The sequence below is a fragment of the Myotis davidii genome, unplaced genomic scaffold, assembly GCF_000327345.1.
Source record: "Myotis davidii unplaced genomic scaffold, ASM32734v1 scaffold815, whole genome shotgun sequence".
NCBI lineage: Eukaryota > Metazoa > Chordata > Mammalia > Chiroptera > Vespertilionidae > Myotis > Myotis davidii.
Genome location: NW_006288179.1, coordinates 1,062,360 through 1,068,061, shown reverse-complemented (window position 1 = coordinate 1,068,061; position 5,702 = coordinate 1,062,360).

Sequence of the window (5,702 nt, the reverse complement as noted above, 5' to 3'; positions counted from 1 at the left end):
ATATTCCACTTTTGGAGAATTAAAAAAATAGGTTTATTTGCATTGTGCCTATTAATTTGTGCACTTATTCAGTGTCTGGCAAGTTAATGTTCAAGAAAACATATTAAGTTTTTTTAAAATGTTCTATTATTTTATGTTAATGATGACTCATTTATTTCAGCCCTTTTTATTCAGCATGTCTCTATTGAAATAAACCTACGTTTCTATGAAAATTGAAGCTTTTGTTTTTTTTGCAGCCCACATGAACGTAAACCTCGTTTATTTGACCCGTGTTAGCCTTTGAGTTTGACATGCTTGTTCTACACCAACCTGGTAACGTGACTGAAATGTCACACTTGAGTGGCATTGTGGGAGGTTCCCTCCCTGGGGCTCTCTGTACCATGTCAGCCTCCCTAGGAGGGGTCCTGAGGCCCTCCCCTCCAACACCGGGTCCAGCCTGTCAGGAGTACGGAGGCCCTCCCACCCCCATCCTCACCCCCACCCCTGGGCCCTGTGTGTTGGCTACTGTAGTGGGTGGAGAGGGGCCTGGGGAAGGTGTGCTATGGGCTGAGGCCCATGCATGGGGCAGTGGCAACAGCAGGGGACATGCTATAAACATCCTGTGCTCCAGGCCGAGGGTGCAAGTCCTCACACATTCAGGGGCCAGCATGCTGGGCCTGCCTAGCCCTTACACGGAAACAGGCTACACAGCAGCAGCAGGACCCCGGGCCGGACACCAGACACACTGATTTCACACCCAGCTCTGTCACCTCCCAGCTGAGTGGCCTTGAGCCAATCACTCTCCGCTCTGAACTGCAGTTTCCTCAGCTGCAAAGTGGGGTCAGGAACGCCAAGCCCACAGTGGATGGCCTTGAGGGGTGAGCAGCACATTGTTCACAACAGGCCTGCCATGGCTCTGTGCTGCTTGGTAAATGCTGATTGTCCGGGGGCTTGCAGGTCAGCTATAGTCCTAGCTTAGGCTGCCCACCAGCCTACGTATCTCACAATCGCAGCGAGCCAGCAGCTCTCAAAGGGGTGATTCTGCTCCCTCCTCCCCCCACCAGCACACACAGGAGACAATTCAATATTGTCTGGAGTCACTTTTGATTGGGCCACCGGCGTCTAGAAGACAGAGGCCAGATGCTGCCAAACATCCCACAACGGAGAACGTTCTGGCCCCAAATGGCAGTAGTGCCACGGTGGAAAGGCCCCTGTCCTTACCACACTGCTTCCCACTTCTCTGTCTTCCCCTCGGTGGCTCCACACAGCAGCTCTGCAGCCTTCCAGCTCCTGTGCACCACAGACGGGGTGCTGCCTCCTCCCCTCACCCCGAGGCCACTCAGCCAGATGGCAGAGGGGTCAGCGGCAACCAAACATCTAATGACGTGTGACAAGTGTGGCCAGACAGCAGGCCCAGCCTGGGCCCCTCTGAGGCCACTCATTGGGCAAGGGGGACTCATAAATAACAGCACAGTGACAGCCCGAGTCTTGCTCAGTGGGAGGGATGGAGCTCGGCCCCCAGCCCCTGGGGCAGGTCTTTATGGGACAGGCCTCCAGCAGGAGGGCCTCTGACTCCCAGCACAGTGAACGGGCTGGTGAGACGGGGGACCTGTCACTGAAACATCTGTCCTGACAGCGACTGGCTTTGCTGCGTCCGCTCTGTGCCTGATGGGGAGCTGCTTCTGCATTTCTGAGCCAGTGCAGCTTGGGGCTTCGAAACAGCCCAGCAAAGCATTTGCCTAGGACAGCGGTTCTCAACCTGTGGGACGTGACCTCTTTGGCGGTCGAACGACCCTTTCACAGGGGTCGCCTAAGACCATCCTGCATATCAGATATTTACATGACGATTCATAACAGTAGCAACATTACAGTTATGAAGTAGCAGCGAAAATAATTTTATGGTTGGGTCACAACATGAGGAACTGTATTTAAAGGGCCAGAAGGTTGAGAACCACTGGCCTAGGAGGTGAGTGGCTCAGTGGTGAGCGTGCTGAGCATCGGGGTTCCGGTCTCAAACCTTCTTTCACTTTGTTATAGGCTCTAAGCCTCCAGCTCTTCATCTGTTAAATGGGGATGTTTGAGCAGCAAGTGTGCTAATTCAAAGGAAGTTATGCACAAAGTAATAAATTAACGAAGGGATGATGATGATAATAATAATGATTATGATTTTTCAGCCATTTGGGAGAGAGGAACTGATATTTGAAAAAAGCATACTTTCTGATGCTCTAAGAATATTAATCCACTCTTAGGGTTTTAGGCAGTTCCAAATAGGCTATTTGCAATAATAATGATAGTAATGATGATGATAACAATAATAATAATGTGCATATTAAATAGTTCCTTTATTTTGACAAAGGCTTATTTTTCTCAGGCCTCATGTGGCTTAAAATGGGATCCGTGCCCTGATTGGTTTGGCTCAGTGGATAGAGCGTCGGCCTGTGGACTCAAGGGTCCTGGGTTCGATTCCAGTCAGGGGCATGTACCTTGGTTGTGGGTACATCCCCAGTAGGGAGTGTGCAGGAGGCAGCTGATTAATGTTTCTCTCTCATCGATGTTTCCAACTCTCTATCCCTCTCCCTTCCTCTCTGTAAAAATCAATTATATATATATATGGATCCATTTCCAAGGATGCACATTCTTCCCAAATAAAATGGAAAATATCAAAATGAATGGCTGGCGTTCACACTGACTGCATCTGTGACATGGAAGTCCTGGTTCAGATGGCGTGTGCGTATGTTGGGGCACTGAGCTGAGCTTGGCGCCTCTCAGCCCAACATTTGACTTTAGTGTCTGGGTTTTGACATTTACAAACGGGGCCACAACTTCCCCTGACTACCTCGGGGCCGCCAGCTTGGCGAGACCATGGGTGTGGGAGTTCTGTGCAGAGATTAAAGCCTTATTGCATAGGGAAATATTAACATCCAGATCGTTATCTTTATCCTCATTATTAATTATTATTCATAATGGTGCTTGAATAGATGGGCTACTTCAAATGGCCCCAAATGGCAGTAGGGCCAAGGTGGAAAGGCCCCTTATCCCTACGACAAGTACTGTGTCTGAACAGTTCTTACATACTTTCCTCCAAACTTGACATGTGCCTGTGATGAAGAAATTGACCTTGGAGCACGCCTTCTGGAATCTAAGCTGATTCTTTAAGGTTCTAAACAAGTCCTGTCTCCCCCAAACTTCCTTTTTTAGGCTGAAAAGCCTTACTAGAGGCCCTCCCCCCTGGACCATGCCTTGTGCGTCTTCTGTAGAAATGGCTTTTTTGGCCCAACACCTCCCTGCCAGATTTCAGAAGGAAGCCAGTTTTGCAGGGAGGGTTACAAATCAGAACCTGGTTCCAATGAAACCTCGGACACACTGTAACCGTAACAGTGAGCACTCAGGCACTACTTACAAGAAATTAGACACGCAGGGCGAGTGTTCAAGGGACCCAGGGCACAGTCTTCTGTCCTTCCTGGCCTGACCTCTCTCCATCTCCTTTCTTTCCTCCTTGCCCCACTCTTGCTCCTTTTTTACTTTAAAATCACTATAGAAATCCTTAACTACTGTCCCATTCTGATGCCTATTTGAGAGTCAGCCTCCTGGCCAAGCTGCAGGCCTGCCCGTGTCTCCCCAGCAGGCGCCTTCCCTGGCTCTCTGCATGGGCCTCTCGGGGGCAATGGCGCAGAGCCTGCACTGTGCCAGGCAGCAGAGGGTGGTGAGGGCAAAGCCTTGGGTCCACACGGGACGCTATTCCAGTCCTGGTGCGGCCACTTCCTGACTGCATGACCTTGGGTGAGATACTTAACCTTTCTAAGACTTGGTGGTTAGCTCTGTGAAATGGGGATAACCCCTCCATGGTGAGGCTGTGGAGAGGACTGGACGAGATCGATAAAGCCAGGGAGGTGAACGGAGGGAAGGAGCAGCAGAGACCTGAGCTGTTGACAACAGTGTGGCTACCTCTGGGGCCAGCCCCCATCCACACTGGCTTCATATTGAACCATAGACGTCACTCCCACAGGTTGACTTAAGAGCTACTATAGAGGGCACATCTATCCCCAGATATCTTTACCATTGAGGCTATCAGTGTCATTAGCAAGTCATCTGTCAGGAAGTCATCCAGGGCCGGGCATGACGCTGGCTGGCTGGAACGAGCCTCATGTGATCGCCCTGGAAGAGGAATGCCCCAAGCCCAGTTCCTCAGTGAGGACCGAGTTCACAGCAGGCGGTGACATTTCCACGCCTTCATACTCCATTCTCCCTCCTTGGAGCTCCTATAGCGTTCGCTGTTTTCACCACTTATTTGGTGCTGGACAGAGATGGCAATCTCCTTGATTAGACTGTGAGCCACCTCAGGCGCGTCACAAATACACCCATGATTTCTTGAAATTTCCTAGCAGAATTGGCTTCATAGTTTAGTCTGATTTTTCTAATGACAAAGATTTCTTGCTCACTCACATTAGAAGTCCATGGAAGGTCAGCTGCTCATCTGCTCCAGGCCACTTCTCATAACTCATTGGCCAGAGCAGGTCACATGGTCCACCGGGCAGGGATATAGCATCCTTCCCAGAAGTCAGGGCACCCAATGTTGTGAGCAGCACCACAATCCATCACAGAACTAGAATAGTATTTTCTACAAGGCTGTCGGTTGCTCTGTAAATATTTAATGGGGCTGGCGAACCAAATATCTTAAGACAAGTATTTGAACACATACTTTTGGTGTGGTTGTTAAATCTAAACTAGCCAACTAAATGTTGGGGTAATGAGTCTTGTGGTCAGCAGTGGCCTTGAATCAATGAAGCCCTCTGGCTAGATGAGGGTGGAGCCAGGCTAGACACGGCCACAGTTCACTGTGGAAACACTGCCTTGGGGAAACAGCGTTAGACACATTCGCTCTCTGAAAGGCACGCTCAAGAGCAAAAGGAGGTGGGAGTTACAGGGTCAAGGCTTTGGCTTCACAGATGGAAAGGCCCCCAGACCTAGAAGCTCCCATCAGAAGGGCGAGGCTGTGAAGTTCCTGCCCCCGCAGGTGGGTGGCATGAAGGCAGGCAGACCGTCCTTGGGGATTTCTGCAGTGGCTAGAATATTGGACTAGAGACCCAGGACTGACTCCTCCAGCTTTAAAAAATCTGCCCCAAACCTCAAAGGAATAGATATTTCCGTTGTGGACCCACTAGTCCCATCCCGAAACAAGCGGGAGTAAGGCAAGACCATTTGTTTAAGACCCGAAACAATGTGCTGTGAGAGGTCAGGAAGGGGAGATAGGCTGGAAGGCTTCCTGGAGGCGTCGGACCTCAGTGGGATCTGGAAGGCTGCAAGAGACCAGGGTACATAGGGGTTGGGGTGTGGGGTGTGGGGTAGAGAGGGTGGGTTGCAGGGCTAAGGCCTGGGCTAGAGCAGGGATGCTCCAGGTGGTCCCCCCCCCCCTCATCTCCCCTCTTCCTCCAGCACACAGGGTCCCCGGGGGATAAAAGAAATACAATTTGCTCGTGACTAAAGGAACCCATGCGCCTTTCATATCCTTACCCCATTTCAGGTTTGCATCTTATTTTCCTGTGAACTTTTTTTTTCCCTTTGTTGCTCTGGCTTTTGTTGGCGTAACCTCAATTTCTTCGTGCCTTTCAGAGCTTTTATTCCCCAAGTGGAGGAAGGAACTTTTAATGTCATGCTAGGTCCTTAGCCAGGCCAATTGTCTTTCTAAATCAGTCAGGGGCTGGGGTGGCTGGGGTGGCAGGGGG